The following is an 11,542-nucleotide window of genomic DNA, read 5'->3' on the forward strand; positions in this document are numbered from 1 at the left end:
TAGGCATTACAGATATGGGTCTCTGGAGTCTCAACATCTTCGTCAAATTCTTCAGCACCTCATCGGGTCCCTGCTTTCTTTCTTTCTTTTTTTTTTTTTTTTAAAGATTTTTATTTATTTTTTGACAGAGAGAGACAGCGAGAGAGGGAACACAAGCAGGGGGAGTGGGAGAGGGAGAGGCAGGCTTCCTGACGGGCAGGGAGCCCGATGCTGGGCTCGATCCCAGGACCCTGGGATCATGACCTGAGCCGAAGGCAGACGCTAAACGGCTGATCCACCCAGGCGCCCCGAGTCCCTGCTTTCTTCACCAGAAGGAATAAAACTTCTTAGACTAAGCCAGAGATTGCAAACTGGTGGTTTACTGGCTAAATTTGGTTCTCTACTATACTTTGTTTGACAGAACAATAACCTTTCTTAAAAGTTGCCTATGAATGCATTCAGATAGTATTAGAAGGTGGGTTCTCCCAGGAGCAGTGTCTGAGCCAATGATTTGGGTGTAAGTGATTGGTTAAGAAAGTGCTTCTGACAAAAACTGGCAAAGGTCAGGAAGCAGAATATGGTAGGGGAAGAAGCCAAACAAGGATATTTCGGGTGACATCTCAGACAGACTGAGTCCACTGGGAGCACTACCGCATAATTGATACTTCCGAGTTTATCCTGCCTAGAGGTAAAGGAGGTGGGTTTTTATACCCCTACTCCATTGGCCATGGATGGCCAGGAAGAGGGCAAGCCATAATCTCTAGGCACTTTTCCTGTCTTTCTCGGGGATTAACTCTAGGGCCCAAGAACAAACCTCCAAAGGTCACAAGGGTGAAACACTAGCAGCAAAGGTTGGAGGAGCTGGGTGCTGGGCACACAGGGCTGGTAAAAGTGATCTAAGTGTTCCAGGTGGGGTACCAAAAAGGATCCATTACAAATGGGGTATGTGTTCTCAAATTTGCCAAAGCCCAGCCATTCCCAATACTTGTCCTTGGCTAGCTGCAGCCCCAGGAGTTCTATAATTGAGGGGCTTGAGCATGGCACTGTGGTTGGAAGGGAGTGCTGGGGGCAGGACCCTGTCTTGAGTCTATAGTTATTTAGTACTTTATACAAAATGGAAAAACTTTAGTTGTCCATATCTGAGGATGGAGAACGTAATGAAATTATGGGAGTTGGTAGTAAAGTCCTCCCTTCCCAAGATCCCCACCTTGTCTTCACCACCCTATTCAGCCACTTCATTTATTTGGCCTGGCCTCCAGAGGCATTTCAGCTTGGTGATTATATAACTTGTGTGATGACAGATTAATGGGATCAGGAATGTCAGATTTGAAAAGACTTCGAGTTTTGGACACTTCCCTCAACTTTATAGATTGTGAAAGGCATTCCAAGAAGTCGTGACTCTTTTTTATTTTTTTAACATGAGATAGTCAACGCTTTACCGTAAAGTGGCCTTTATATTAGATGATTTTGTCCACCTGTAGGCTAATGTAGTGTTCTGAGCACGTTTAAGGGAGGCTAGGCTAAGCTCTCAGGCTAGGTGTATTAAATGCATTTTCAGCTTCCATTTTCAACTTTCAAGGAAGAAGTTGTGACTCTTCTATGATCACAGAGCTAGTCATGGGAGAGACTATGGCAGCACCTATGTCTCCTGTCTCCTGTGGGGTTGCTTAGTATGGAGATCAGCTTTGTCCAGCACTTCTACATATGGATTGCTAGGCTGAATCCACAGGGAGACCGAGTTGGATGAACTTACTAAGTTGTAGAGTGCCACGTAAACGTTTAAGTGTGGTTATGACCTCAAGAAATGTCTTGTCCTGCAGAAACTGGTAAGTTTTGAGGGGCAGCAGCTACAGGTTATTACACAGAAAATGGAGGGCATTAAATCTAATTCTCTCTATGATGCCTTTTCTATTATCTCCTAAATGTGTTTTATATCCTTAACGTTTGCCACAAACTCACCCGTAAAGGTCTGCTTGATTTTAGTTCACTGGAGCTGATGACTGAGGTAGCTTAGGAAATTGGCTTACGCTTCACATTAAAAAAATGTAAGTGATTCCATAATTGTAACCTTCCAAATTGTTCTAAGTATCAGTTTATTGAGGATACATCCCTAGAAACATGGAAATGCCAATTCAATAAGATAATGTCCAAACTAACATTTAGCACTGTGCTTGGCATAAAGAAAGCAGCCAACAAAGTTTTTAAGAAACAGGAAAAATTAAATAAAGGACTACAGACTTTTTGATTCAGATTGGAGTAATATCTTGAGATGCTTTTCGTTTCAATGTTTTCCAACACCTACATGGGAAGCAGGGAACTTGACCTGGCTGCTAATTGAGATAGTTCTTAAGAGGAAATCCAGGGAAGTCAGGCTGAATGGTGGACATTCTTAAAAAGTGAACCCAGGACAAAAGACTGGTGATGAATTAGAACACAAATCTGTGGATTGAAATAATGAGAGGTCAGGTTGACTGATGGGCTGAAGGTGGAGACGGGGCAAGCATCCTGGGAACCTGGGAAGTCATTGTAGAGGATCAGAGAAAAAGGCAGAGTAGAGATTGGAGGTGGAGACTCAGCCCTCTCAACTCCAGCTGTTTTGGAGCATGGTGGACCCACACTGCTCTGGAGAAAAAGCTAAAAACAACAGGCTTCTGGCCTGAAAAATTGAGGATCACACATTTTGAACACCTGGAATTCAAATGCTGCCTGCAAAACCCAAGGTTGTTCTGGACAGCTATCAATTAGTCTGGTGTGAAAAGCTCTCTCATCTCTCTGTCTTCATGACAGACATCTGATGGAGTCATTTGATTCACATCGAGCTCTTTGACAAATGATGGTGGGTATGACGTATTTGACTCTTAAACAATACAAGCGCCACCCAGACAGTCTCCCTCCCTTCTCCTTTCAGAAGGCAGTGTCCTCTCAGCTACAGGGACAAGCAGAAGCTTCCATATTCCTAGAGCTTCTCCCAGCATCTAGGTCTTTCATTCTGTTTGTTAGCTACTCTCCTCCTTATGTGTGCAGTGTTGAAATTTCTTTCTTTTCTTTTTTTTTTAAGATTTTATTTATTCATTTGAGACAGAAAGGGAGGGAGAGAGAGAGAGCGATCATGAGCATGGGGGAGAGGCAGAGGGAGAGGGAGAAGCAGACTCCCCGCTGAGCCTAAGACCTGGAGATCACGACCAGAGCAGAAGGCAGACGCTTAACCATCTGAGCCACCCAGGCGCCCAGTGCTGATGTTTCTAAGGTTCAGTGCACATGATGGGCTGAGCTGCCATGAAGATGGGTGGTTAAAGCCTCCCTTTTTTGCCCCATGGATCATTCAGTTGTCCTAAGACCATCACATCAAGCCAAACAGGTCGAGTCAAATTTCATTTATGAAAGGGCTAAGCAATTTGAGCACAAGGTTTTTTGTTTTCTGTTTTTTAAAAGATTTTTATTTATTCATTTATTTGAGAGAGAGAGAGAGAGCACGCAAGCATGAGCAGGGGGGAGGGGCAGAGGGCAGGGGAGAAGCAAACTCCCCGCTGAGCAGGGAGCCCAACCCGGAACTCAATCCCAGGACCCCAGGATCATGACCTGAGCCAAAGGCAGACGCTTAACCTACTGAGCCACCCAGGCGCCCTTAGCACAAGTTTTTAAGGAAGGGAAGTAAAGAGTTAATTTCTCCTTCCCCTGAATGAGGGGAAGAAGTGGCTTCCCTTTTGCAATTTCCAGTATGAGGTACAGACAAACCACTTCCTTTTGTTAATTATACAAAGTACAGACATACCTCCCAAACACAGACATTCTCTTTCTAGGCTGGAAAACAAAACAAAACCCATTCTGAGCAGTAAAAGATTTCTTCAATTAGCACAGAGTCTTATCCAGCCCATGGAGCCAATGGGCCCCCTTGACTGTGTGGAAGTGCATTTGATTTCTGTTCTGCTCTGCTCATATACCTACCAGCATAATAGAGAAGCTGTATTATTGGTCTTCAATGGCTAATTTTTTTTTTTAATAACGTTAAATACTCTAGGTTAGGTTAAACCCTTTTGATTCAGCAGTAGGGAGCTATTTTAATTCTTCTTTGCATCTGCAACACCCTATATGCAAAAAATGTTCCATAAATGTGCCTTATGATGATAACAAATAAGGGAGACCGACTCAGGTCTTTTTCTATTTTCTTGCTTCTCCTTTTGCCATTGCCAGTCTCTTTCTGGAGAGAATTGCAAAATAAATCAAGATGTCCTAAGGCATCTTTGCTTTCTGTCCTTGCTGCCTCCCAGCATCACTGGCAGAGGGGTCTCCTTCCTTGGGCCCTGATGGTCCTATTCCTTTCTAGTAAAACCTCCTCTTCGTTATCTGTAATAAAATTAATGGGTGCTTAGAGACTTGCCCTTCCAAGGCCTATAGTTAGAACGGAGATTACCAACTAAAATTCCCACTGGAGCAGACAAATGACTTAAACAAGGAAAGGGTGGATAGCTCCTTCTCAGCTCCAGTCAACTGTGACAAGAAAGGGCATGCTGACCTGGTATTGCCAGTTCTTTCAATTTTTCAGGAAAAACAGGAAAGCTCAATTTTATGTGAAATCTCCAAAATTTTTAAAGGAGGCATATATCATGATACCATTTAGGTAAATTAGACTACAAGCACACAAACCCACTCCTAGCTATCTACCTAATAAAAATGAGTGGATACGTCCATAAAGAATCAAGTATAAGAATGTTCAAAGCAGTTTTACTCATAAAAGCCAAAAATAAGAAACAAGCCAAATGCTCCTTGTTGAATGCTGGTTCCCTAAATTATCACTAAAATCACCTATTTTTGAGACAAAACTGAGTCAAGAATGACCCTGACAAAATCTTTGTAGTATCTCATAGTGGGAAGGGCCCAGATAGTTATTGAAATTTTGAAGTCTGCTCTAAGGTGAGTCTTTCAACATAAGGGAGGGTATCTTGGTTAAAAGTAGGTAAACGTAATGATATACTAGTTTAGGACTGATGGACACCACAAGGCAAAGGGTTTAAATCAATTAGAAGTATGAATTATTGTTTAATGAGTTTCTTTCAGGAAGTTCCTGGAATGAACAAAAAGTGGCTTACAACTTTTATCTTCTTGCACAAGAGTTTACTAAAATAACAAAATCCATGGGACGCCTGGGTGGCTCAGTCGGTTAAGCGATCGAGTCCTGGATCCTGGGATCCTGGATCCAAGCCCCACATCGGACTCCTTGCTCAGTGGAGAACCTGCTTTTCCCTCTGCCTGCAGCTCCCCCTGCCTGCGCTCTCTCTCTCTCTGACAAACAAATAAAATCTTTAAAAAAATAAAATAAAATAATAAAATCCTACTGTTAATGCCATTGGAATAGTAGAGTCATGCTATGTAGACAGTAAGCCGTATGAATGTAAATGGTTTGGGTTCTCACCTGCAACAAGAGAATGAATACCTTGTGGTATATTTATAAAATGAACACTACTCAGCAGTAAAAAATGAATAAGCTACTCCTACATGGATGAATTTTACAGGCATAACGGTGAATGAAAGAAGGCAGATGCAGCAGAGCCCATACGGTGCGATATGTTCAAGAACAGGTAGAACTAATCTATAGAGGTAGATCGTGAACGGTGGCACCTGTGAGGGGGAGGGGCAGGTGCTAGTTGTATCGCTTGCCAGTCCTGCCTGAGAAGGGGCCCGGGACCTTACAGCGTGTTGGAAATATTCTATGTCTGGCTGGTGATTACATGGAGATTGAGTTCTATACCTAAGATTAAAATACTGTATGGATTTCAACATATATGTCTTACCTCAATTAAAAAAAACCCAACACACGAACACATTCAAAGAAAAAGATATGTATTGTACACATGAAAACAGTTGTCCAGGGTTGGGGCAGGGAAAGACTGGGAGGTATAAGGATAAAAGGAAATTACGAAAACAAACAAAAAAGGAACCTTACAAGAATCAAAGATGACAATGCGTCATGAATAGCAATTGTGTAATGATTCACTCAACTTTCTCCTCTTGAGATCCCAAATTATGTGTATTCAAGAGATGATTTTTTAAAGAGATAAAATCAACTATAAAATGTACATGTGTCAAATATGTTGTCTAACTCATTAATGAGGGAACCAGTAAGATGTTACAACCAGTTCAAGAGACAGTTTAACGCGCAGAGACTTTCAGGGAATAAAGATTTTTGAAATGCATTTCCAAATAGAGGCAAAATAGATCTACCCACCAAGTGGATCTATTTATTCATCGATCCAACAATCAATTGCATTTCACTGGACACAATTAACTTGTATTTATCTGGCAAGAATCATTTATATTATCAGTTTTCTAAAACTAACAGAATTATAAGAAAAAAAGACTAAAGACAGTGAAAGGAAGAGTTTACTTGGGCAGGTGAGCTAGAGAGGATAACCGCCATTGAGTCTTTCATACTCTTTCTAAATACATATGTATATATACACACATACATTCCTAAAAAGTGTATATATACATATGTATATATACACACATGCACACGAATGTAACACTAGGAGGTCTGAGTAAGACCCATATACAGGTCTGTTTTAGCCCTTGAAACTTAAGTAGTCAAGTGCTGATTTAGAAGGTTAAAATGTTCAGGTCCCAAGGGACCTTAAAGTCTCCTAAATGCCTCAAGTTACAGGAATGGCACTTTCTTGCAGATTCTTGGCTACCATTCAGGGGAAGGGATACATTTTAAGAGGCAACCTCATCTTCCAAATGTCCAGATATCATCTCCCACCTCCCAGCTGGTGTGGCTGGCCCTGATTCTAAAATCTGGTTTCATTGCGTATTTTTATTTTTATTGATTTATTGATTTATTTTTAGTAATCTCTACACCCTGCATGGGGCTTGAACCCACAACCCCAAGATCACAAGTCATGTGCTCTTCCAACTGAACCAGTCAGGTGCCCCCCATTGTGTATTTTTTAAAAAATACATTATATGAGAGGCGCTCTCATGTGGATTTTTGATAGAGTATCAAGATGTCTTTTTCATGGTCATTTGTCTTGTTAGACTTGTGTCTCGGGCAGTGGGAGAAGATGCAGCCCAGTTCTTGATCACGAGTGAGGAGGAACGGCAGGGAGCTCTCAATTTCACAAAGGGAACAAAGCTTCATTTGTAGGATGCCACTGCACATGATAGAATTTCATGAGTCAGTCGATAAGGATAATTAAACGGTGTAGGTCAAGGACTAGATACAACCCTTCAACCTCCTTAAAATCCACTAAGCAAAAGCTTGAGAAACATCATTTGAAAGAAGCAGTATTAAACCATTGGTGCATTTTTAAAAGTGCCTTATTGCCGCTAAACAATGTCGAGAAAGTAATAAAAATAAGAGCCCAAATCCTCAGCAATATTACTTTACTTCGAAGTTAATTTTTTGATAAAGTAATAACCTTTTTTTCTCCCCCACTGTGTGAATTCCTTACTCTTGTGCTTTGTTCCTGTGCTTTCCTCTCCTTGGGCTGGCTTCTCTCCTCTTCAAAATCCTTCTTCCAGGGCGCCTGGGTGGCTCAGTCGGTTAAGCGACTGCCTTCGGCTCAGGTCATGATCCTGGAGTCCCGGGATCGAGTCCCGCATCGGGCTCCCTGCTCGGCGGGGAGTCTGCTTCTCCCTCGGACCCTCCCACCTCTCATGTGCTCTCTCTCATTCTCTCTCAAATGAATAAATAAAATCTTAAAAAAAAAAAACCCAACCAAACAAACAAACAAAAAAACAAACCCTTGGGCGCCTGGGTGGCTCAGTTGGTTAAGGAACTGCCTTCGGCTCAGGTCATGATCCTGGAGTCCCGGGATCGAGTCCTGCATCGGGCTCCCTGCTCAGCAAGGAGTCTGCTTCTCCCTCTGACCCTCCTCCCTCTCATGCTCTCTGTCTCTCATTCTCTCTCTCTCAAATAGATAAATAAAATCTTAAAAAAAAAAAAAAAATCCTTCTTCCAGGAAACATGCCAATTTCCCCCCCAACCTTTTTAGCACCGAATCTTTTCAGCACTTTTCATACATAGTTTCTTCTAGCACTTTTTAAAATATCAGCTTTACTGAACTATAATTCACATAAAATAAAATGTACTCATATTGAACCCAAGTTTGTTGGGTTTTGACAAATGTATACACTGCTATCCCCATCACCACAATCAAGAAAGAATATTTCCCTCACCTCAAAAAGTTCTCTCATGCCCTTTGTGGTTAATTTCCCCACACCACCACCACTTTTGTCCCCAGTTACTGCTGGTCACTATAAATCAGTTTTGCCTGTTCCAAAGTTCCACCTAAATGGAATCATGCAGTTTGAACTCTTCGGTGCCTGGCTTATGGGCCTCTGCATATCGTTCTTGAGATTGATCTACGTTGTTATGTATATCCATATTTTGTTCCTTTTGATAGCTGTGTTGTATTCCACTGTACAGATAGACCCCAATTAGTTGATCCATTCACCTGCTGTTGGAAATTTGGGCTGTTTCCAATGTTTTGCTACTGTAAATAAAGCTGATATGAACATTTGTGTGCAGTTTTTGTGTGGACATGTATTTTCATTTCTCTTTGGTATATACACACACATATATACTCACATGTATATATAAATATATATATATGCACACACACATACAAATACATATGACTGTATGGTAAATGCATGTTTAACTTTGTAAGAACACTGCTATTTGTAGTGGTTCTACCATTGTGTATGCCCACTAGCGGGGTATTAGATTTTCAGTTCTTTCACATCCTCACCAACACTTGATATTGTTGGATGTAAAATTTTTTTTTTTTAAAGATTTTATTTATTTATTTATTTATTTATTTATCTGGGAGAGAGAGAATGAGAGAGAGAGAACACATGAGAGGGGATAGGGTCAGAGGACGAAGCAGACTCCCTGCCGAGCGGGGAGCCCGATGCGGGACTTGATCCCGGGACTCCAGGATCATGACCTGAGCCGAAGGCAGTCGCTTAACCGACTGAGCCACCCAGGCGCCCGGATGTAAAATTTTAAAAAAATTTTTATTATATAGCATTTTATTTTAAAAAAATCTTTATTTTCACATTAGAAATTCCTACAGTGGGACGCCTGGGTGGCTCAGTCGGTTAAGCAACCGCCTTCGGCTCCGGTCATGATCCCAAGGTCCTAGGATGAGTCCTGCATCGGGCTCCCTGCTCAGTGGGGAGCCTGCTTCTCCCTCTGCCTGCCTCGCCCCCTACTTGTGCTTGCTCGTTCTCTCTTTCTCTCTCTCTGACAAATAAATAAATAGAATCTTTAAAAAAAAGAAAAGAAATTCCTACAGTGGGAAAATAATTTATTACTTACAGTTTTATATTTGTGGACAGATCATTTTAGGACAAGTAAAATAAACACATTTGAGGATTAAGTTTCATTTTAGAATCTGTAATATTTGAGACATCTCTAAGGGAACCTCTTCCCTACATGGAGCTTCTCCAGGCTCTTCTTCCTGGATTTAGAAATTAGTAATGTGAAATATCAGTATTTCCCAATTTTAGTTTCCTAGGACATATAACCATCAGTAACTGGTATCAACTGAATAGAGAGAGGAGTTTTCAAAAATTAAACACTGATTTTCTGCAAAGTCTTTACTTGTGAATTAACAGTCTTGCCCTTTCTCCACCATTCTCAGGACAAAAACAGAAGTTTGATCAGGTATTGATAGTAATAAAGCTGAATTCCCTTCAAGAATTTGATAAACTAAGAGGCAAAAGCTCATATATAGTGTTTAGTTATACTGTGAGTTCTGTGAGAAGCTGGGAGACAACCCCATAAACTCAGCAGAATAAGGAACTCAGTCTCCAAATTTCTTGGATACAATTCCTCTAGAACCTTTTCCTCAGAGACTAAATTCTAAAAAATAACCAGATCAGAAGAGGCCTGTCTTACCCATGGGCTTATCTGTTATTTCCTCCTTATTGTGAGTTGAACGGCATGACCAAGCAGAAGCAAAGAGGTGTATAATCCATTCTCAAAAGGTTGTAAGTCAAAAGGGCAGAGCTTCCAGAGCATGGCAAGAGCTTTGCAGATGCCCGCATCATGATAGTTGAAATAACAAAGCCCAGTGAGGATGGGAGCAGAGAGTGCCAAAACGCCTGCCCCGGTAGCTTCCTGCAAAGCGTCCCCTTCAATATAGTAACCATTTGTCCAAGGTCCCAGAGCCAGGATTCAAATAAGCAGCTGGAATTAGGCCCAAGGGCAAAACACTGACCACCCTCTCACCAGTCCGGTGGAGAGAGGCAGCCTTAGAACCGGAACGGTGGTTTGGTGACAGGTCACTGTGCTGTGTTCTACACCATCCTGGGATAGGTTTGTTGTGGAGAAATGCTGAGACATGAGCAGGTCTGGCCACTGGGATTCATGGAGACAGAACTTGGTCCCCTTGTGCACCGCACAGGACACACAACCTCCAGAGACTCACCATTGATCGCTCTTCTGAAGGCTCAAGGTCACCCCCAGATTTAAAAATGTTTGTTACTCTAGTGGCTGTGTAGAGGTATCTGATTGTGGTCTTCATCTACATTTGTCTGCATGCTAACGATAGCATGTTTTCATATGCCTGTATTGTCTTTTGCGGAACTCTGGCACTGTTTGCAGTCTTTTTTTCTATTTCTCGAACACTACTAGCTTGCTCCTCCTCACCGGCATTGTTTTGCTTTGCATTTAATTTGAAATTCTTTCCCCAGATTGTCACAACTGACTCCTTCTCATCAGTGAGAGCTCATCTCAAATAACACCTCCTCAGAGACACCTTCACTCTTCATCACCTTACCCTGCTTGGTTGTTTTTAGAACACTTTTATAACTATCTGCAATTATCATATCGACATATTTGTTTACTTTCTATCATTTTTACATCTATCTCCATCAGGATGTAAACACCACAAGAATGAGTGGGTCTTTGCCTGGTTCATGGTCAACGAGGAAAATGAAACCATACAATCAAGGACTGGACACAACCATTCAGCCTCCTGACAATCCATTAGTTGAGAGCCCAGGAAGAATTATTTAAAAGCTGCAACATTAGATTGTTGGTGCATATTTAAAAGCGCTTTATTGCTGCTGCTAGAACAGTGCATGGGCCCCTGTAAGTGCCTGATAGGTACTTGCTGAACAAATTGCAGTGTAGATTTCACAAAGTGCTCTCCTAAGAGTCCCACTTCAATCATCATTTATTCAACTCACATTTGCTGAAAACTATGGAAATATGCCAACCATTACGTGGATATAAAGAAGAATAATTTTTCCTACTCCTGACTTGCTTATGATCTTTTTTAAAAAATGAATTCTTATTGCAATATTAATGTATGTTAATGATAGAAAGTTAAATAGTACAGAAGAAAAAGTCACTGTTTCTCCAAGCTCAAGACTTCTTCTCAGAGATAACCATTATTAGTAGTTTCCTTTGTATCCTTCTAGAATGTGGATAATCATACACATGTGTACCCACACATAGACATACATACACACACACACACACATACTCCAAAATGGCATCATAAGAAAACATAGGTTTTTTTTTTTTAAAGATTTTATTTATTTATTTGAG

The 11,542-nt window shown here is 41.3% G+C and overlaps 1 pseudogene; it reads right to left on the minus strand.

Annotated features, from left to right (window-relative positions):
- Positions 1–9,743: 9,743 nt before the first annotated feature.
- LOC123834672 (succinate dehydrogenase [ubiquinone] cytochrome b small subunit, mitochondrial-like) lies at positions 9,744–10,534 on the minus strand (annotated as a pseudogene).
- Positions 10,535–11,542: the final 1,008 nt, after the last annotated feature.

This window comes from Mirounga angustirostris, unplaced genomic scaffold (assembly GCF_029215605.1).
Source record: "Mirounga angustirostris isolate CCGP_5_RB_7025 unplaced genomic scaffold, mMirAng1.0.hap1 SCAF_1, whole genome shotgun sequence".
Classification (NCBI taxonomy): Eukaryota; Metazoa; Chordata; class Mammalia; order Carnivora; family Phocidae; genus Mirounga; species Mirounga angustirostris.